Raw genomic sequence first — 22,407 nt, 5'->3', positions numbered from 1 at the left:
GTAAACTAGTTCAGCCATTCTGGAAAGCAGTGTGGAGGTTTCTTAAAGAACTGAAAATAGAGCTTCCCTATGATCCCGCCATACCACTTCTTCATCTACCCTGAACATCATAACCCAAGATATGATAAGGACATCTATTCAGCTATGTTTTCTCTGCACTATTTACAATAGCAGGCGATGGAAACAATCCAGATGCCCTACTGCAGATGAATGGATACAGAAAATGTGGTGTGTATATATATACAATTGAGTTCTACAGAGCCGACAGACAAGATAAAATAATGGCATTCACAGGGAAGTGGATGAATCTAGAGCAAATCATGTTGAGTGAGACAAGTCAAGACCAAAGGAACAAAGGCGCATGGTATCCTTAATATGTGGCTATTAGATCTAAACAGTACAAGAGCAAGGACTCAATATTTGCATACCCAATGCTATGGACATGGTATTGTAAATATAAACATAACTACATATACATAAAACCTATGACTATAGACATAATGTTTTATTTCATAAATCAATATGTATCTATGATATACAAACCCTTAGCCTAATTTTGATTATTTTCTAAAAACTAAGTGCCAGTGATTGTATATAGAGATTCCCTTCTTGAACACTTGTTTGTTAAACATGTCATTTGAAATATGATATAAAAATCAATGTTAATAAATTCTTTAATAAAAAAGTGCACCTTGGTAGAGTCACTTGAACTTCAGAGGGTGACAGTAAATGGAGTTCTGTTTCTAGTATTCAAGTCACTTTTAAACCCCTAGTGAAAAGGTTAAAGCATTTCTCAAAAGTTTAGTCCTTTAGCCACATGAGACTCCAGAGTAAAATTGCTCCAGCAACTGGTGTCCTCTAATTATGACTTTCACTTTTGTCCTTCCCTTTATAAAAGCATGATCAAATGGACAAACACCAGCCCAAACATTCTCCCCAGCTCTCAAGCCATATTAGTGGAGGCCAAATGCTTTCATATAGCAGCATTTACATATAGTTGAATGTAAGAATAAAAACAAATAAATCTTTGAAGAATTAGGATTACAAAATGTGGCAAGTTATCAATGACAATTTACATGTAATCCAAGACTCTGGTAATCCTATGTCTTACAAGATTTTAACAAATTTATTAACCAAAACATCCACATACAGGAAATTCAGATCAAGTGTCTATTCTTCTTGAATATAGACATAGGATAAAAATAACTGCCTTGAAATGAAAAGTTGAAGATTAGTTTAAAGTAGCACTACTTGTCTTATTTTGAATGCGTTAGAATTACCTCATGCTCTTCTTCTGATAGCATTCTAGTCTCTTCCTCTCTAAGCAACAATCCTCTATAAGAATTTCTAGCCTTGAAAAAGCAAAGGCCAGTGCCCAAGCCCTGATTGCAAGCCACAAGACTGGCCAGAAAAAGAAAGAAAGAAAGAAAGAAAGAAAGAAAGAAAGAAAGAAAGAAAGAAAGAAAGAAGGAAGGAAGGAAAGAAAAGGGGAAAAAGCAAATTTAAACCATCTCTAATGAGTTAAGACAAAATTTAGTTCAGTTGGGGCCATGAATGTGGCCCAGTGGTAGAGGGTTTGCCTAGCATGCATGACATGTGGCTCATGTGATAGAGTGCTAATCTTGATAAAGCACAGGGATAGTGCTCAGGCCCTGAGTTCAAGCCCCTGGACTGGCAAAAATAATTAGTTGAATTATCAAATATAAACAGTATTGTTGACAGTCCAACATGGATTCAGGAAGCTCATGTATCCAATTAAAACTTAATGACTATTGGCTCATACCTCTAATCCTTGCTATTCAGAAGGTTGAGATCTGAGGATTGCCATGTAAAGCCAGTCCAGATGGGAAAGCTTGTATGACTCTTATCTCCAATTAACCACTAGAAAAGTAGAAGCAGAGCTGTGTCTCAAAGTGATAGAGCACTAGCCTTGAGCAAAAGAGCAAAGGGACAATATCAAAAACCATGTGTTTAAGCCCCATGACTGACAAAGATAAAAAGCCCCATAACTGACAAAAATAAATAATGTATTATTTGTTAATGTTACCATAAGTTATGTTTCACTACAGTTTATTATACAGCATAACTATAGTTGTGTTTTTCCCTGTGTTGCATCTCTAGATTTTCTAATAATTTCTCAGTTTTCAAATATTAGTCTACCATATTTCAGAAGTTACCTGATCCTTCAGCAAATCTGTACAGCACTAGTGCTTGTATTCCTCAAGCCTTATACTCATTCGTTAAACAGAGGTGCTTAACTACCTGAAAAGTCACCCATATTCATCATTTCATTCCATCATTAGAAGTATCCCTGAGGCTCCTTTCTAAGAGTAGGCATGTGAAAGACCCTCCCCCTGAGAAGATAAATAAATTAGAAGCTTATCATATACTTAGCAGCTTAGCATTAGTAACGCCATTTTGCAAGGCCTGAACTCAGAAATAAAGAAGTAGCCTCAGGATAAAAATAGGGTGCAAGAACAGGATATGTATGGGCCAACATCTGACCCGGGTTCCAGGAACCAAGAGGAACAGATGTTTGGTAAAAGAATGGAGAAACACCAGGCCTGCAGTTACACCAGAGTGAAGTAACATTAGGCCAGGTTTGTGGTTAAGAAGTTGTGTTAAGATGGAAAGTCCCCAGTGTATCAATAATAGGAACTTAATAAACCAATCAGATTCCTGTAACTATGCTGCCTCTGCTTCTGTAAGCCTGCTTCAGCTGTCTATAAAAATATACCCCTCTCCCCAGTCTGGCGCGCGAGTCTTCTAGGAGACCTGTCGCCCGGGTGCCCGATACCCTGAATAAACCTCTTGCTGTTTGCATCCGATTGAGTGGTCTCGCTGTTCCTTGGGAAGGGTCTCCCACCTGAGGGACCTCCTCTGAGGAGGGTGGTCTTTCATCTGGGGGCTCGTCCGGGATAGGAGACCCCTACCCAGGGACCACCGACCCACCTCCGGGAGGTAAGCTGGCCAGCGACTTTTCTGTTGTCTGTCTGCAATTTTGTTCTCTGTTATGTGTTGCCTGTCTATAATTTTGTTCTCTGTTATGTACTGTCTGTCTGCAATTTGGTTTTTTGTTTTGTATGCCTGTTCTTCTGTGACCCAGCTGTGTCAATCTGTTTTTTGCGGTACTGCGGAGGAGCCGACGGGCTCAGACTCCCAACCGTAGCCCCTGGGAGACGTCTCAGGGGTGAGTGAGGCTAGGAAAAGTCTCCGTCTGTCTGGTGGGGTGTCCGGTGGTGTCCGGTACCCCTTCTTAAGTGAGTATTCACTCACGACCTGTAAGGGAGGAGGATTGGCCACCCTCTGACTCCCGTCTGAATTTACTTTCACTTTGATGTCTGGAGCTAGATTTCTGACCCGTCCAGTTTCCCCCTTCGGGGCTGTGCCTCAGTCTGAGGATTCCACGGTCCAGTTGTTAAGGGAAACTTCTGGACCTCGCTCAGGAATCAGTTCATTTTCAGTTTTGGAAAAAAGCCGTGCTATTAAGGTGTTTGTTTGTCTTGTATATCTGTTACTTATATTAATTGTGACCGGACTGGAATTGACTGCTAACATGGGACAGACAGTGACTACCCCCTTAAGTTTGACTTTGCAGCACTGGAAGGAGGTTCGAGCGGCTGCCCGTAACCTGTCAGTAGAAATACACAAAAATAAGTGGATCACTTATTGTTCCTCTGAATGGCCAACGTTGGGGATGGGATGGCCCCCCGAGGGTAGTTTTTACCCCTCGTTGATCCAGCAGATGAAATCTAAGATCCTGGATCCTGGACCGCATGGGCACCCTGACCAGGTGGCCTACATCTACACCTGGGAGTCGCTTGCCCTTGACCCCCCTCCGTGGGTTAGGCCGTTCCTTCCCCCCAAAATCCCTCTCCAAGCCACTGCACCTCCAGCTTCCTCTCCGAGCACCTCATCCCTCTACCCAGCTCTTGTTCCTCCCCAGAAACAAGTCAAAACTGTCCCTGCTGTTCTCCCACCCGATGAAAACCTGATAGACCTTTTTCAGGAGGACCCTCCGCCGTATCCCCGGAATGGAGGAGCTGAGGCTGAAGCAGCCCCTCCGCCGAATCCCCCTCCGGCCCCAATCCCACCTCCGGGGCCACCCCCTCCATCTCCGATGGCCGCTCGCCTCCGAGGGCGATGTGAGCCACCGGCAGCTGATTCCACCTCACAAGCTTTCCCCCTTAGGATCGGGACAGACGGTAGATGGCAGTATTGGCCTTTTTCAGCTTCAGACTTGTACAACTGGAAAAATAACAACCCTTCCTTTTCAAAGGACCCCTCACAGCTTACTGCTTTAATTGAGTCTATTTTAGTAACCCATCAACCCACTTGGGATGATTGCCAGCAGCTCTTGCAGACCCTGTTAAACTCGGAAGAGCGCCAGCGGGTTCTGCTAGAAGCTCGGAAAAATGTCAGGGGAGCTGATGGACACCTGACCCAGCTGCCCAATGAAATAGATGCCGCCTTTCCTTTGGAGAGGCCAGCATGGGACTACACTACGGTGGAAGGTAGGAATCACCTACATCTCTATCGCCAGTTGCTTGTAGCGGGTCTCCAAGGGGCAGCAAGGCGCCCCACGAATTTGGCTCAGGTGAAGCAAGTTATGCAGGGAACGAGTGAGAGTCCTTCCGCTTTTTTAGAGAGATTAAAAGAGGCCTTTAGAATCTACACCCCTTTTGATCCTGAGGACCCCGCTGTGGAAACTAACATAGCCATGTCCTTCATTTGGCAGGCGGCTCCTGATATTAGAAAGAAATTGGAGCGCCTTGAGAATTTGAGAGCAAGCACTCTTCCTGACTTATTAAAAGAAGCTGAAAAGATTTTTAATAAGCGGGAAACTCAGGAAGAAAGAGATGAAAGACTGAAAAGGGAGGCAGAGGAAAGAGATGAAAGGTTAAGAAAAGAAGCGGAAAAGAGAGAGGAGACAAGGGACAGGAAGAGAACTAGAGAAATTAGTAAATTACTGGCCACCGTAGTGTCTGATAGAAGACAGGACAGAAATAAACAAGACAGAAGTAGGGAAAGAGGGCGTGGGCCACAAGTGGATAAGGACCAATGTGCCTATTGCAAAGAAAAAGGACACTGGGCCAGGGACTGCCCCAGAAAGAAAGGGTCTCAAAGGCCTAAGACTCCCACCAGCTCCTTACTCCATTTGGAAGATTAGGATTGTCAGGGCCAGGAGCCCCCCCCTGAGCCCAGGGTAACTCTTAATGTTGGGGGGCAGCCAGTGACCTTCCTAGTAGACACAGGTGCGCAGCATTCAGTCCTCACCCAGAACCCTGGACCGCTCAGTGACCGGACTGTGTGGGTGCAGGGCGCCACCGGAGGAAAAAGCTATCGATGGACCACCGAACGAAGAGTGCACCTGGCTACTGGTAAAGTGACTCACTCCTTTTTACATGTACCTGATTGTCCTTACCCATTATTAGGCCGGGATCTGCTACAAAAGTTGAAAGCTCAGATTTATTTTGAAGAAACAAAGGTCCGAGTAATGGGACCTAAAGGGCAGCCTCTACATGTAATGGCTTTAAATATAGAAGAAGAATATCGATTGTATGAAAAACCTTCAGAAACTGCAGATCTAAAAAGCTGGCTTAAGGAATTTCCTGAATCATGGGCAGAGACAGGGGGTCTAGGATTGGCAGTGCAGCAAGCCCCCTTGGTCATTACCCTCAAAACAACAGCATGCCCTGTTTCCATTAAACAGTATCCAATGTCAAAGGAAGCACAGGAGGGAATAAGACCCCACATTAGACGGCTGATCGATCAAGGGGTCCTAATCCCCTGTCAGTCTCCATGGAACACCCCCCTCCTGCCTGTAAAGAAACCTGGGACTGGGGATTATAGGCCAGTACAAGACTTGAGGGAGGTAAATAGGCGTGTGGAGGACATCCACCCTACAGTGCCTAACCCTTATAATTTGCTGAGCTCCTTGACACCAGCTCATAAATGGTATACTGTGTTGGACCTGAAAGATGCCTTCTTTTGCCTAAGACTACATCCCAGTAGTCAGCCAATTTTTGCTTTTGAATGGAAAGACCCTGAGCTGGGATTATCAGGGCAGTTAACTTGGACTAGACTCCCCCAGGGGTTTAAAAACAGCCCCACCCTTTTTGATGAAGCCCTACACCGGGATCTAGCTGATTTCCGGATCCAGAACCCATCTCTAACATTGCTTCAATATGTAGATGATCTTCTCCTGGCAGCCCCAACTCACCAGCAATGCGAACTAGGAACAAAGGACTTGCTTCAGACTTTAGGCTTGCTGGGATATCGGGCCTCAGCTAAAAAGGCACAGATATGCCAGGAACAGGTTACCTACTTGGGCTATCTTATCAAAGATGGGCAGAGATGGCTGACAGAAGCCAGAAAAGAGACAGTCCTCCGAATGCCAGCTCCCAAAACCCAGCGGCAACTGAGAGAATTCCTGGGGACTGCAGGATTCTGTAGATTGTGGATTCCTGGGTTTGCTGAGATAGCGGCCCCACTATATCCCCTTACCAAACAAGGGACTAGCTATACCTGGGGAGAAGAACATCAGAAAGCCTTCCAGGAAATCAAAAAGGCCCTCCTATCAGCACCAGCCCTTGGGTTACCAGACCTAACTAAACCTTTTGATTTGTTTGTGGATGAAAAGTCTGGATATGCCAAAGGGGTTCTCACCCAAAAACTTGGACCTTGGCGACGTCCTGTGGCATACCTGTCAAAAAAATTGGATCCAGTAGCAGCAGGATGGCCGCCTTGTCTTCGCATGGTGGCGGCCATCGCAGTGCTCACTAAGGATGCTGGTAAACTGACTATGGGACAGCCATTGACTTTACTGGCTCCTCATGCTGTGGAGGCAATAATCAGACAGCCTCCTGACCGATGGCTGTCTAATGCCCGGATGACTCATTATCAGGCCATGCTACTGGACACTGATAAAATCCATTTTGGCCCAGTAGTCACCCTTAACCCTGCTACCCTACTCCCAGTCTCAGAGGGGACGGAGGAACCTCATGACTGTCTAGAGATCCTTGCAGAAGTGCATGGAACCAGACCAGATCTCACCGATGTTCCACTCCCTGATGCGGACTGTACCTGGTACACGGACGGGAGTAGCTTCCTACAGGATGGACAACGGAAAGCAGGGGCCGCGGTGACTACAGAGAAGGAGGTAATATGGGCAGAACCCCTCCCACCAGGGACCTCGGCACAACGGGCAGAACTTGTGGCCCTGACCCAGGCTCTCCTAATGGCCAAAGGAAAGAAAGTCAACATCTACACAGACAGCAGGTATGCCTTTGCTACTGCCCATATACATGGGGAGATATATCGTAGAACTTCAGAAGGCAAAGAAGTTAAAAATAAGAAAGAAATTCTGGCCCTACTGTCAGCTTTATTCTTGCCAGCCAAGCTCAGCATTATGCATTGCCCTGGCCACCAGAAAGGAGACCACCCCACGGCCATGGGAAATAGAATGGCCGACAGGGCAGCACGTTCAGCAGCACTGCAGCCCACACCTGATATCACAGCAGCCTTGCCTATAAAAATACCTAGTAGGTCGTCTTTCTGGTATGGGCCGAAGGACCAAGACATGTTAAAAACACTGGGGGCCACCTTCGACCAGGAAACAGGGGACTGGCTGAAAGAAGGAAAGACTGTGCTGCCCACCCCAATAGCATACCAGATAATAGACAGAATCCACAAATTAACTCACCTCAGTCCTAAGAAGCTTAAGGACTTGTTGGACAGAGATGAACAGTTCTTTTACTTCCCCAATAAAAAGCAAATACTTCAGAAGGTTGCAGATTCCTGCCAGGTCTGTGCTCAGGTCAATGCGGGAAGACACGGTGCATCCAAAGGGACCCGAGAAAGAGGACACCGACCAGGGGTCCATTGGGAAATTGATTTTACTGAAATCAAGCCTGGAATGTATGGATACAAGTATCTATTGGTATTTGTGGACACTTTTTCGGGATGGGTAGAGGCTTTTCCCACCAGGAAAGAAACTGCTAAAGTAGTCTCTAAAAAGCTTCTGGAAGAGATTTTTCCCCGATATGGCATGCCCAAGGTAATCGGGACTGATAATGGGCCCGCTTTTGTCTCTCAGGTAAGTCAGATGGTGGCCAGATTATTGGGGATTGATTGGAAATTGCATTGTGCTTATAGACCCCAAAGTTCAGGACAGGTAGAGAGGATGAACAGAACCTTAAAGGAGACTTTAACCAAATTAACGCTTGCAACTGGCTCTAGGGATTGGGTACTCCTCCTCCCTTTGGCCCTGTATAGGGCCCGGAATACTCCAGGACCCCATCAGTTGACTCCCTTTGAAATCCTGTATGGGGCTCCCCCACCTGCTGTCAGCTTTTTGGACCCTAATATTGCTAGTTTTGCTAATAGTCAAACTCTCCAAGCCCATTTGCAGGCTCTTCAATTGGTCCAGAAAGAGGTTTGGAGACCTCTAGCGGCAGCATACAAAGAACAACAGGACCGGCCTGTGGTGCCTCACAAGTTCCAGATTGGTGACTCTGTTTGGGTCCGCCGGCACCAGACCAGGAACCTTGAACCTAGGTGGAAGGGACCCTACACTGTCCTGCTGACCACTCCCACCGCTCTCAAGGAAGACGGGATCGCCGCCTGGATCCACGCCTCCCACGTCAAACCCGCAACTCCTGCAGACCCTGGGACCGGACAGCAGACATGGCGAGTCCAGCGAACTCAAAACCCCCTCAAGATAAGACTCATAACAGATTCTCAATAATGGTTCTTATATATATCAATGTCCTTTATTGTCAAGGGGACTCTCCCCACCAGTTTCAGCAGTTAACCTGGGAAGTTCTAAATAGTAATGCGGATGTAGTGTGGGAGACCACCCAGGCAGCGCCCCCCAATACCTGGTGGCCCACACTGACCCCCGATTTCTGCCAATTAGCAGTTGGAACTGACCCTATCTGGGGAGTAGAAAATGTAGAGTTAAAAGACCTCTACAAGAGCACCCACCCGGGAATAGTTGATCAGGCTGGGTGCCGCACCCCATATGCAAGATGCAAGTGGGCTCACTATGATTTCTATGTCTGTCCCCGGGAGGATAGATCCAGACTTAAGTCAGCACAGTGTGGGGGACCAGGGGATTTCTATTGTGCAAAGTGGGGCTGTGAGACCACCGGGGAAGTCAATTGGAAATTACCGGGAGATTTAATTGAAGTCAAAAGGGGTTTCAAAAAGGAGACTGGCACAGGAAAACCAACCACTGACTGTTTAAGAGGTCAAAGCAGATTTTACTCGGGACTCTCTTTACCTTTAAAAATAACCTTTACAGAAAAAGGAAAAAAACTAGGGGCAACGGGGGAAAAGGGGTGGCTTCGGGGACGTACTTGGGGCCTTAGGCTGCAAGTTTCAGGATATCACCCCGGAGTAATCTTTCAGATTAGACTGAAAATCCAAAGGATTACACAGCAGCCCATAGTAGGCCCTAATCTTGTAATGCCTGGACAAAAAACCCCTGCTAAGTCAACCCCGGCCTTAGTTACACAAACCCCTACTAAGTCAACCCCGGCCATAGTTACTACCCCAGCCTTAGTTACACCAACCCCTGCTCAGTCAACCCCGACATTAATTAAACATAACTTAGCCTTACGGAGTGTTCAAGTTCCAGGAAACATTGAGCTATTGCAAGGGCTGGTTAACGGGACCTACTTATTCCTAAATGCTACCAACCCTAATTTAACCCAAGAGTGTTGGTTATGCTTGGCACCCCAGCCCCCTTACTATGAAGGAGTTGCTATTAAAAGAAATTTTAGTACTTTCACAACACCCCCTCCTCAATGCAGGGCCTTTTCCCAGCACAAGCTGACCCTTTCTGAGGTTACAGGACAAGGAGTATGTGTAGGAACAGTACCTCAGGCCTATCAGAAATTGTGTACTCAGACTATCAAAGTGCCAACAGGATCCTATTTTTTAGTTCCTCCTGATAATACCCTGTGGGCTTGCAGCACCGGATTGACCCCCTGTGTGTCATCTAAAATTCTGGATCATACCTCAGATTTCTGTGTAATTATAGAATTATGGCCTAAAATAACTTATCACAATCCAGATTACATGTATGGATATTATGAAAAAAATACCCGAGTGAGACGGGAACCTATATCTTTGACTATGGCAATAATATTGGGAGGAATAACTATGGGCGGGATAGCCTCTGGAATTGGAACTGGGACGTCCGCCCTTTTGGCCAGCAAAGAAATTAAAGCACTGCAACGTGCAATGCATTCAGACATCACAGCTCTAGAAGAATCAGTCAGTGCCTTGGAAAAGTCCTTAACCTCCCTGTCTGAAGTTGTGTTACAAAATAGAAGGGGACTAGATGTATTATTTCTAAAAGAAGGGGGACTGTGTGCAGCCCTTAAAGAGGAATGTTGCTTTTATGCGGACCATACTGGAATAGTAAGAGATAACATGGCCAAACTAAGAGAAAGACTAAAACAAAGACAGCAAATGTTTGATTCACAACAAGGATGGTTTGAGGGATGGTTTAATAAATCACCATGGCTTGTCACTCTACTTTCAAGTATTATGGGCCCGTTAGCCATTATTTTTCTAATTTTGCTATTTGGTCCCTGTATACTGAACCGAGTATTGCAATTTGTCAAAGATCGGGTGGCAGTAGTCCAAGCCTTGGTATTAACACAGCAATATAACCAGGTGCCTCAAGAAGATTTTCTTTAAAATAAAGGATTTTATTTAGTCACAAGAAAAAGGGGGGAATGAAAGACCCTCCCCCTGAGAAGATAAATAAATTAGAAGCTTATCATATACTTAGCAGCTTAGCATTAGTAACGCCATTTTGCAAGGCCTGAACTCAGAAATAAAGAAGTAGCCTCAGGATAAAAATAGGGTGCAAGAACAGGATATGTATGGGCCAACATCTGACCCGGGTTCCAGGAACCAAGAGGAACAGATGTTTGGTAAAAGAATGGAGAAACACCAGGCCTGCAGTTACACCAGAGTGAAGTAACATTAGGCCAGGTTTGTGGTTAAGAAGTTGTGTTAAGATGGAAAGTCCCCAGTGTATCAATAATAGGAACTTAATAAACCAATCAGATTCCTGTAACTATGCTGCCTCTGCTTCTGTAAGCCTGCTTCAGCTGTCTATAAAAATATACCCCTCTCCCCAGTCTGGCGCGCGAGTCTTCTAGGAGACCTGTCGCCCGGGTGCCCGATACCCTGAATAAACCTCTTGCTGTTTGCATCCGATTGAGTGGTCTCGCTGTTCCTTGGGAAGGGTCTCCCACCTGAGGGACCTCCTCTGAGGAGGGTGGTCTTTCACATGTATTAGAGAAAGGCTTTTCTCTCGAGTGTAACCAGCCCAAAGATTCCAGCTCTACACTTTCTCACATGTCTTCAGCAAAGCAGAAATTCACCTTACATAGGAAGACTATAGAAGGATAATTTTGCCAAGTGTCAAGTGCTAGTTCTGAAAGTCTTCCTGAAGGGGAGATTAGAGGACACAAACAGGTAATGGCACAAACAGTTAAAGTTGAGAACATAATGGACATGACCTAATAGGGGACTAATTTCATGTCCTCACATTTGTAGAGCATTATCCAATTTAAGACAGGCATGTTTATAAACTGGTGTACTCATCAGTTAGAGTTTTAAATTCATCTCCTCAAAAGAGGCACTTGGTAACCACTGTGGGAAGAATCAACTGAAACATATTTTGTTACAGAATAAGTTCATTGTGGCAAAGATGGGAATGTGCACAACCCAAGGCAGAATCAAGAGATTAAGATACTTGTTCAGTTTTATACAGTTCTCTGGAGAGGAGATGAACCACAATATCTACTGAGATAATTAGAAAGGCAATGGTTCAAGTCCTCCATTTTAGCTATAGACTTTTCTGGAATTGATATCAAGAGTGTCTCACATGAAAGAGCTCATCAATCAGAAGCACCGGAGGAAGTCAGAAACCATAAGGAAGGAGCTAGTAGCAGGAGTCACACAATCACACAAAGTACATAGTACTTGACGATAGCTATTTTTACTAGTCTGTTTTATGATCTATTATTTTTATATTTATCCTGTGAAGTTATTCTTGGCTTTTTCATGTATTTTTATTGTAATTAATAGAAGGGTAACATTATATTCACCAGACAGAAGGTACATTACTTCACAAACATTGACTCCCTTTCTCATGTCTTGGTCCCCATTTCCCTTCTCCCACCCCGGCCCCTCATCTTGTTTTCCCCCCTTCCCTATCCTATTTCAAATAAGCAAATAAACATATATGCAATATATCAGATAACAAGGTAAAATACTGTAACAATATGAGATAACCAAGGGACAACAAAATGATGAGAGATAACATAGTACATTAAGGACAACAATCACTCATTATATGGCTTTTGTTTCTATATCCTGGAGGTCCGTGCATTTAGCGTCATACTATATGGCCTTATGTATTTAGGTTTTGTTTTATTGTAAATCTCTGCTAGGAGAGCCCAAGGTTTCTACTGATTATGACAAATGAGGGAAACCATTGAGCCTAAGTTCCTTTGAATCTGGCTTACTTCACTTAATATGAATTTTTTCTAAGTCTTTCCATATCCTTACAAATGGGTGATGTCATTCTGACAGTAGCATAGAATTCTATTGTGTATGAATACCACACCTTGTTGATCCACTCATCAACTGAGGGGCATCTGTGTTGGTTCATATCTTTGCTCTTATGATCCATTATTTTTATATTTTACAATGTAATTGTTATCATTAAAAAGTTGCCAACTATAAAAAAAACAGTTTTTCCAGAGCAATTTCAGAAGAAATCATTACCAAGGGAGATTATGATTCCATGTATGTTAAAAAAAAACTTAGTGAAATTTTATTGAAACAAGAAGTTAATGTAAGAGACTATAACATTATCTTGACCCTGTTTAAACATGGAATAGTGTATTTGTGTCTTCCTTCATAACAAACTGTTAAAGTGAAATAATTTCTTAATTAAAAAATAAAATGTTACTTCAAGGAGGTTACCATGGTAATGAAGGGAACAGTGGTACCAGGAGTTAAACCAAGGCAGTCAATAGATTGGAAGTTGTGTAATGATAAAGAACACATTTAACAGAACCCAAAGGGAAGAACTTAATTTAAAAAAAGGTGAACAGGAAAATAGAGCTAGTAAGACAATCTGTTTACTTACTAAGAAGATGAAATACCAAGTGTGAGCTATCCAGATTAGGTGGTAAAGATTGCTAGGGAAAGGGGAGGTTTCTCCAGTAATTCTATCATATCTTCTCTCAATAGAGGTGATATCCAGCTTTGGAATCAGACCTAGGACTCAAAATCCATGGCCTTTAATAAAACAAAATTTCAAGGCATTAATATCCAAGGAAGTACTATGAACAGGAGAGTGGACTAAATGGGTATCCAGAATCAGAAGTATTAGTACTGTGTAGTTGAGAAATGTATCAGGAATTTCAATGTTCTCTGAGTTTATTTAGAAACTACCTGTAGCAATACAATGATTGTGAATTTATCAGGTGACACATACATAGTTATTGCCTCACTTATCATAAAAAATAGTCTTAAAGCAGACCTGGATCTTAGTAATCACTCAGAAGATATGTCCAGGTATTACTCATGTATATGAATTGGCAATCTTCAATGGGCTTTATTTTTCCAAAGTCAGCCCAGAATAATTTAGTTCAATTACATCCCCAATCAAAACGGGGACAGACAGAGATAGTCAAACATGCGTATCTGTTTGTTGGAGTCTGATGCAAACATGTACATTTCTCTCAGTATGCTGGATGTAGTATTGCTTGTTGACATGTGACTTTATCATGTCATATTTCAAGGTCAATCCTGCATCACAGTCCTGGACAAGGAAGCCATACTGAAGGTCCAAGAGGCAGGTCTTACACATTGTTCCATTAATACGGGTCTGGCATATTTCAGTTTTCTTGAATCACATGCATTCCCGGAACACATGTGAAACAGGTTGAAAACCTGGCACAGATTTTGCATGCGTTGCCATAACTTACTTTGGTCATTCGGAGATACAGGTTTACCCCAAAACAGGTCTGGTACCGAACAGGGAACTCCTCCTCATCCTTCCAAGTACGCCTGCAGTAAATGTTGGAATCCAGAAAGATGACCATGTCAAGAGGACTGATGAGGTGTTTTCTTCCCAAGTGTTCCTACTGTGAGCTTGTGCAAACGAGCCTCCACACCAATGGAAGAGGTCAAGTTGGGGAATAAGAAGACAGAGCACTTCTCTACCGATAGTAAAGTTCCAGGTTCATTTCATCATGGATTTCACAGGCACCACAGGCTAATGGTCCTTCAAAATGATGCACCATTTCATGAACAGAATCTTGTTCCAGCAGGTTCCAGTTTGGGCAGTGATCATCCTGTACGTGTTCCCGATGGTGGTGCAATTAATGCCGCTGTTTTGCCACAGGGCAGTCCCTGCCAGCAAAAAGTGAGGAGATCTGGCTGGCAGCTTTCAGCTGGGATCCCCTAGAACTGTCTTCCCAAGATCAGAACAACTCCTTCCTCAGGCCCAAGCTTTACACCAGATCTAAGAGCCTGGGGACAGGGTGGAGTCTGAGTTGTTTTGGATAGGGAGAGGATTAAGTGCCTTGCAAAGTAGCAAAGTTCCTCATCTTCCTAACCTTCCCTATCTGGTTCTTTCTCTCTCTCTGACATTAATTCTCCACAAGAAGGAATTCCAGGATAATACTGAAGAGAGATGTAGAAAGTGGATATCCTTGTCTTATTCCTGCTTTAAGAAGCAATGGCTTTAGGTTTGCACAGTTGAATATGTTTGCTGAAAGGTTTTTCTAACTGGCTTGGGTCATATGCATGATGGTTCCTCGCATTCCAACCTTTCCCTCCACTTTTTACTGCCGAGAATGCTGGATGCCTAGAAAGACTTTGTCTGCCCCTGCCTGAATGATCATGTGTGTTTCCTGTTTTAATGTCTTTCAGTTGTGGCATCTATTGATTTACCTAGATTGAACAAGTTGGCATGCCTAGGACTATCATAATCTTCTTTGTTTTAGGAAAACACTGCATGACTTGAGCACTGGCCCACTTGGTCGTATTTCTGTTCAGTAAGAATTTCATTGATCTTTGTGCTTTGGCAGGAGCCTAAGATCTCAGGCTGTAGGTGGTTAGGATTGCAGATATTAAATACTGGCATCTGAGAAAATAATTTTAATGAGATATTCTATGACAGACAACTGAAGTGAGGTACTGCAAATGTTGGTATTTTTCAAATTGAGTGTGGCCTAGTGGTGGAGTGCTTGCCTAACATGCACAAAGCCCTGGGTTTGATTCTTCAGTACCACATACACTGAAAAAAGCTAGAAGTTATGCTGTGGCTCAAGTGGTAGAAGGCTAGCCTTGAAAAAGCTCAAGAACAGTGCCTAGTCCCCGAGTTCAAGGCCCAGTGATGGCAAAAAAGAGAGAGTATCAGATGAATGCTACTTGTATCCAAGCACAATGAGGATCTAGAAATACAAAAATGAAATTGCAATTTATTACCCATCAGATATGAATCAGATAGGTAATGGGAAACGATATTTAGTTCTTCCTTGTTTGAGATTATGTCTAGGTTTTATGGAAAAACATTATTTAATTTTGTGACTCCTTTAGGGACTGAAGATAGATAAAGGCATTGATTGTAAATAAGCTTCATAATTCATTTTCTACCAAGAATTTATACACAGCAGAGATACAATAAACTATAATATGTCCATATTCAGCCTTATTGTGTCAAGGAATGAATATGAAAGTAATGGTAACATGTTTCCTCAATTTTCTGAAAGGATTAGCAGGAAGCTTGCTCTATAGCTTCTCAAGATTTCTAGGACACTTTGAAAATTAAGACAGTGAGAACTTTTCCTAATATCAAAGTAATCCTAATATTAAAGTAACATTCCTGAAATTCCAGGAATGTTAAAGGAAATAACAAGGATAAAGGGACACAAATTGTTTTTGACCTAAGGACAGGGTGTATATTAATTCAGGTATATTACCAGTTCCTTTGTTTGAGATGGACATTTTGTTATCTGAAGTATCTCTGCAGTTCTTAATTTACTTAGTCCTGGGACTAAAGTAAAACTATCAGAATAATTGATTCAGGGTTAAATAGGAGCATTAAGAGAAATGAGAGAAATCAGAGAGATTAGTATGTTGCTTTTGCTAGATAAAAAAATCTCCCTTATTATAGAGTTAAGTCTGTGTATACTACATGCAGTTATAAACAACTCTGGCTTTTTTGCCTTTTCTTTTTTGGTACTGGGGATTGAACCCAGGACGTTGCACTTACTGGACAAGTGCTTTGCCACTGAGTAACACCCAAGCCCTATTTTTTTGGTGTGGATGGATGGGTTTTTTTTTTGCCAGTCCTGGGCCTTGAACTCAGGACCTGAACACTGTCCTTAGGCATTCTCAAGGCCAGAGCTCTACCACTTGAGCCATAGCCCTATGTCCAGCTTTGTTTTCTATGTATGTGGTACCAAGGGATCAAATCCGGGTCTTCGTGCATGCTAGGCAAGCACTTTACCACTAGGCCAAACTCCCGGCCCCCTTATTTTTCTTTTTCTTTGAAAAGAAAACATTATGATTCTCTCACAATCACAGGAACATAGGATAAACCGCCTTGGACCTGTACCAACTTGCTAAGACTTCTGTGACTCATTTGCCTATAATTTTCACTGTGAAGGGTGAATCCTATCAAAGAAGAAATGATGCTAGTGAAGGCCTATTGTATTCAATTCCACCTTCTCTCTTCTCCTAGGTTGCACTCATATTTTGGCATTGCAATCATTAGTTTTAGCTGGAAAGGCACTCATGCATACTTAGTAAGTCTGTAATGAATAAGGGGAAGTCCATAAACTGAATAAGCAACTTTGTCATGGTAAACAGATTCTGTGGGATCATATTAAACTACACATATGGATATTTCCTTTAAGTATTTCACTTTTAATAGAAGAATTTTGCTGAAATAGCTGGTTTTTCCAATAAGATAACCACTATTTTCTGTGTACACGAAATTCCATAAGGAAGAATGGCTTTTGAGACAACTCTTTCCTGACAGAATTTACTCTCATGGGTTTACCAAACCTGCATGACCTTCCTATAGCACTGTTCTTTTTCTGGTACTATATATGTGATCACGGTATTGGGATATTTTAGTCTGATGCCTCTCATTGTTGCAGGATCTTCATATTGCCATGTACTTTTCCATCTTCAAATTATCCTTCTTTGATTTCTGTTATTACTCAGGGATGACTCTGAAACTGCTAATAAATTTCATACTGGAGAAGAACATTATTTTTATTTGGGGTGTGGGACTTTATTGTACTTTTACTGCTTTTTTCTAATTTCTATATCTATGTGATGGAATGTATGGTGTAAGATCACTTTGAGGTTATTCACCATCTATTTCTGGACAACACTGCCATATTTTTTTAGTTCTTACTTTCTGATGCTATTGCCCACACTTAGTCTGTTGAGACTGAACTTCTGTGACATAAACACCATCTATGACTCTTTCTGTGAAATCCTTCCTTGCTAAAGACGTACTGCACCAGCACCTATGTCAAAGCACTGATGACTTGCACTGTGGTGACTATAAATATTCCTTTGTTTGTTCTCATCATCCTCATGAATTATGGCTTCAATCTTTCTGGCATCATCCACATTGTCTCCTCTAAAGGCAGATCTAAACCCTTCAATACCTGAAGCTCCCACATAATTACTGTTTTCCTGTTCTTTGAAACAGGGGTATTTGAATATTTAATCCAACTTCTGGGTCAGTAAATGAGGGAAAAAGATCTCTTCTTTTTTATACTATTATAACTCCTGTATTGAACATTTAATCTATATTTTCAGGAAGAAAGATGTCAAAATTGTATGGAGGAAAACATTAGTTTGAACAAATTTTAATAAAGAAATATATCTCTGTGTGTGTGGTTAAAGAGATGGAGTCTATATTTCATTGTAATAGTTGAATTGGTAATGCCATCCAATTCAATATTTTGCATTATTTTAATCAGTAATATGTCTTATTTCACCCACTATGTATACATATATATATATATACCAAGATAAATGGAGATGCAGAAAGAAAGAAAGAAAGAAAGAAAGAAAGAAAGAAAGAGAGAGAGAAAAGAAAGATACAGAAAGATATAGATATAGATGGATATTGAATCTTTCAAGTTACTATTAATGTAAGAAAAATTTTCTATTGTCAGTTAAGATTTTATTGTGAAGTAAAATGATCTTTTTGGTCTATATTCAAATATCTTCTTAATGAATTTGGGTTTTGTTATGTCGCGTGGTTTTTCTTTTTCTTCTATTTTTTATACTCATTTGGAAAATCAACAATGAAATTTGTCTTGACTCTTGCCTTTTCATCATCCACTGACAAAGTATATGGCTACATTTAAAACCAGTAATACACAAATGTGTAACATCCTACCTACAAAGCATATTACCTGCAAACTACTGTGTGATTATAGGTATTGCATAGCTTTAAAATTCTTGGGCAAAATTTTATATGTATCTTCGGATACCAAAATAATTTTAAAATAAATTACACACACAAATATACACACACATACTGGAGTGGAGAAACTGAGTCACAACCACCCTGGCACTTGTCCAGGTGATGGAGTCTTTGGTTTTCACATTCATTCTGACTGCAGACTCTGTCTACCCAGCTTCAAGGCCTAGAGATGTGATAAGCCAGAATTACAGATACCTGGCTCAGTGAGTAGATCCAGGAGGGCTCTGCTTTGGAAAATATATAGATATATTATGTTGATTAGCCCCAGGGGAGCCCTGCTCCTTGTGTTTTATTTATGTATAATGCTTTACTGTGATTTGATCTCAATCCAAACATGTGGCTGTGGTCTTTAAATGCTTAGTGCAATCTCTGTTCAGTGCCGCAGAATTTTGTAACAATTGTCTGTGTGCAAATTGCTAGCACACTATTAAAGACACCAAAATTAGACTTCTTAAAATGTGGTTTCCTCATATAGTTTCTTATGGATGATTTATATCTGGTTTAAGGTATAACATAACTTACAACATATGTACAAACATGTGTTTATATAGCTTATTTCTGCATTTCCCATCTTTTTCAGTAAAGGTTGACACTTTACCACTACAGTCACAGAGTTCCTCTTCTCATGTTGGGCAAAAGTTGGTGAACTTCCTTACTTGGGCTGGCTTTAAACTGTGATCCTGGCATCTCAGTTTCCTGAATAGTTAACAATGGGCTAGCTTAAGTTTGTAATAAAAAATTCAAGATGGTACCTTTATTTCTTGTCTTCCAAAACATTTTATTTTATTTCACTAAATATGAAACATTTTATTGTATGGAATTTGAAAACTGTTTTATTGAAAAAATATAAATTATACTTTGCTTCTAGATCATATGCACATTTCTCCTGGGCTGGCTATTTTTTGTTTTATGAAGTTATTTTTTCCGTTGTTAAAGTGAATGACTATTGATTTCAAATAGTTGAGAGATAATTCATTCAAGTATTAAGGATTTTTAAAACAAGATCCATGAAGTGTTTTTATGGGTTTCTAATTCAGAGAATAAGATTCTGAGGGAAAAAAAGAGCTCAGCAACATGTGTTAAAATAGAACAATAAGGTATACATAACCATTTATTGGTTTTGAGATTTTATATTTATGAAGTCTCGAATGATCCATGAAAATAGAGAGTTTAGAAGCAGCATTTCAATATGAATTTTCATTTATTCTATGGAGGTATATGTAATACACTTTACTGATATAAAAAGTTATGAAATAAATATTCAATAATGACCAGGAATAAATAATTCGGGGTAAATAGAACCAAGAAAGATTCATTTTTACAGTAGTAGTATGAGAAAGAATATCCATTTCAGGGAATAAACGAATGAGTGGCCATTACCATTCTATTTAGGACTTTAGAAAGAAAAATGGGAGTTCTTAAGTAAAAGGAAAATCTACTTTCACCCAATGTCCTTTTTGGTGGAGCTGATGACAACCATATTCACAATGGTTCACACTTGGACACAAAAAGTGCATGTATCAGCTATGCAGTGAATAAGCAAAGGATCACCATCCACATATCAGAATACTATTTACTAGAATGAAAGAGCAAGCTATTGATGAAGGCAACTGTATTGATCACTTTCTTTTTTTTTCCTCCTCAGCAACTTTGTTTGCTTAGTGCTAACTCAAAGCAGATTCCAAGGCACACTGCCTCAGCCAGGGCTCCCTGCTCCAGCCTGCTCAGGAGCAGCGGCTGCCTCTTGCAGGGGTGTCTCCAGTCTGAGTGGGAGGACTCGCGTGCTGCCCACATATGTGGGAGTTGCAGTTGCTCTTCCTGTGTCCAGTTGATCCATCCTGGGCAACGCTATCTCCCCAGAAATTTTGTGATCATAAAAAGCTGCCATTTCCCTGCCTCCCGCTCAAGTATGACAAAGGTGCAAATAAAACCTCTACACATAAAACTATTACAAAACAAGTCAAATAGCAGTTAGAACGTTGAGGGATATATTTGGCCAGAAAAAGCTGGTTACTAAAGTTAATGCAACATCTGTCTTCGGTTCATAGGACTATTAAATATATATCCTAGGGGTCAGAGGCATCTACTATAAACGGTGATAGCCCTAGGCACAAATAAACTTTTCTTTAGAGTTTGGCATTCGTTTTCCAATGTTCATCCTCAAAGCAGACAGTTTGTTTGAGGGGTCCATTTTGAGGGTGTGCCTGCCCCCCAGAGGCATGAGGCAGTAAGCCCACATGGGCTGAGGGCACTTCTGGGTCCAAGGTCACAGGTCACAGGTGCTGCGGGGCTTCCTGCCCTTGCTCCGTGTACCCGTCGTCTCGGTGGCTATTTGCCCACTGGCCAAAGGACTCGTGGATGTGAGAATTTCTCTGCGTGTTAGCCAGGTGCTTCTTGTCCCGGGAGAAGAAGCTAAACAGTCGCTTGATCCCAGATTCTGGCTGGGGGGACATTCTCGGGTGTGCCATGGGTGGAGGTGGGGGTATTCGATTTTCCTCTTCTAATTCTTCACTCTTACAGTAGGCTAGTTCCTCCTGCAGCAAGAATACCTTGGACTTGAGCTCATTCCTCTCGTGCAGCACGTCCCGTAGCTCCTGCAGCGTGAACCCGGGGCGGTTGGGGTCCTTGAGATCCAGAGCCGCCTTCTCGGCATCTGAGACGCCCTCCTCTCCACTAGGCTCCATCTCAGGCTCCTCCTCTCCATTCGGCCTCAGCTCCCCCTGCAGCCGCTCTGGAAGCTTCCCCAGCTCTGCCAGCAGGCTGCCCATCTCCTGCTCCTTGGTCTGTAGATCTGCCTCCAGCTCCACCTTCTGCTCGATCAGAGCCTTCCCCTGAGCTTCCACCACAGTGACCCTGTGCCGAAGGTCGTGGTTGATCTTCATTAGCCGTGTCTGCTGCTGTTGTAGCGCCTCCACATCCTCGTTTTTCAGGCCCTGCTCCCGATCCTTGGCACGGATCTCGTCCCGCTGCTTGTCCACCACCTCCTTCAGCTTCTTCATCACCTGTCGCTCCCGCTCTGACATGTCTTCCTGCTTCTGGAACTCATCCTCGGAAAGTCCCACGTCCTTGTGGTTGAGGTTGGTCATGAGCTGCTTGTTCTCCTCCTGAAGCTGAGCGATCTGTGAGAGGAGGTCCTGGACTTCCCGGCGCCACACGTCCTCCACCAGCTCCAGCTCCTTCTGGTGCTTGCGCTCCTTCTCGATGCGATCCATGCGCTCCAGGCGCAGGCGGTGGAGCTCCAGGCGCAGCTAGTCCAGCTCCAGCGCGACGTGGTGGCGGCTGACCAGCACCTCCAGAATCTCCAGGACCGCACGACCTTGGGCATGAGGCGCGCGGTGGCCTCGCAGCAGTGCTGGTCGATGACCCGCTCGAACTCGTGGCCCACGAGCAACGCGATGTCATACACGTCCATGACGGTCAGCTCGGCCACGTTCTTCTCCAGCGCCGACTCGGCCGCCAGGGCCGACCCCCGCTCCTCCTCCATGGCTGGCTCCCGGCCTCGCCACCTGGACAACTAGTGCAACTGCCAAACTTGGGGCGGCCCAGGCCGCGCCGGCCAGGCCCACCCCGGGCTCGGCGATCCGCGCTCCCGGAGCCCCCGGGGGGCGGGCGGGGCGGGCGCGGGCGCGGGCGCTCGCTCGGGGACGGTCCCGCTCCACCCAGGCCGCTCAGGCGGGGGTGGGGAAGGCGGGGGGCGCAGGGGGCGCGAGGGGCGGGTCGGGCGCGCGTGCACAGCCCCGCGGCGCCTCCTGAGCTGGGAATCCGAGCTGAGCCTGAGGCCCGACTGCAGGGGGGCGGGGGAGGACGGTCACTGCGCCATCTCCCCTGCGGGGACACCG

At 43.4% G+C, this 22,407-nt stretch overlaps 1 pseudogene; it reads right to left on the bottom strand.

Moving 5' to 3' along the window:
• Positions 1–20,209: 20,209 nt before the first annotated feature.
• On the bottom strand, positions 20,210–21,822 carry LOC150042535 (RILP-like protein 1 pseudogene; annotated as a pseudogene).
• Between the last annotated feature and the right edge of the window lie 585 nt (positions 21,823–22,407).

This window comes from Megascapheus bottae, chromosome 35 (assembly GCF_031878675.1).
Source record: "Megascapheus bottae isolate mThoBot1 chromosome 35, mThoBot2.hap1, whole genome shotgun sequence".
Taxonomy (NCBI): domain Eukaryota; kingdom Metazoa; phylum Chordata; class Mammalia; order Rodentia; family Geomyidae; genus Megascapheus; species Megascapheus bottae.
This window is presented reverse-complemented; position numbering and strand designations above follow the sequence as displayed.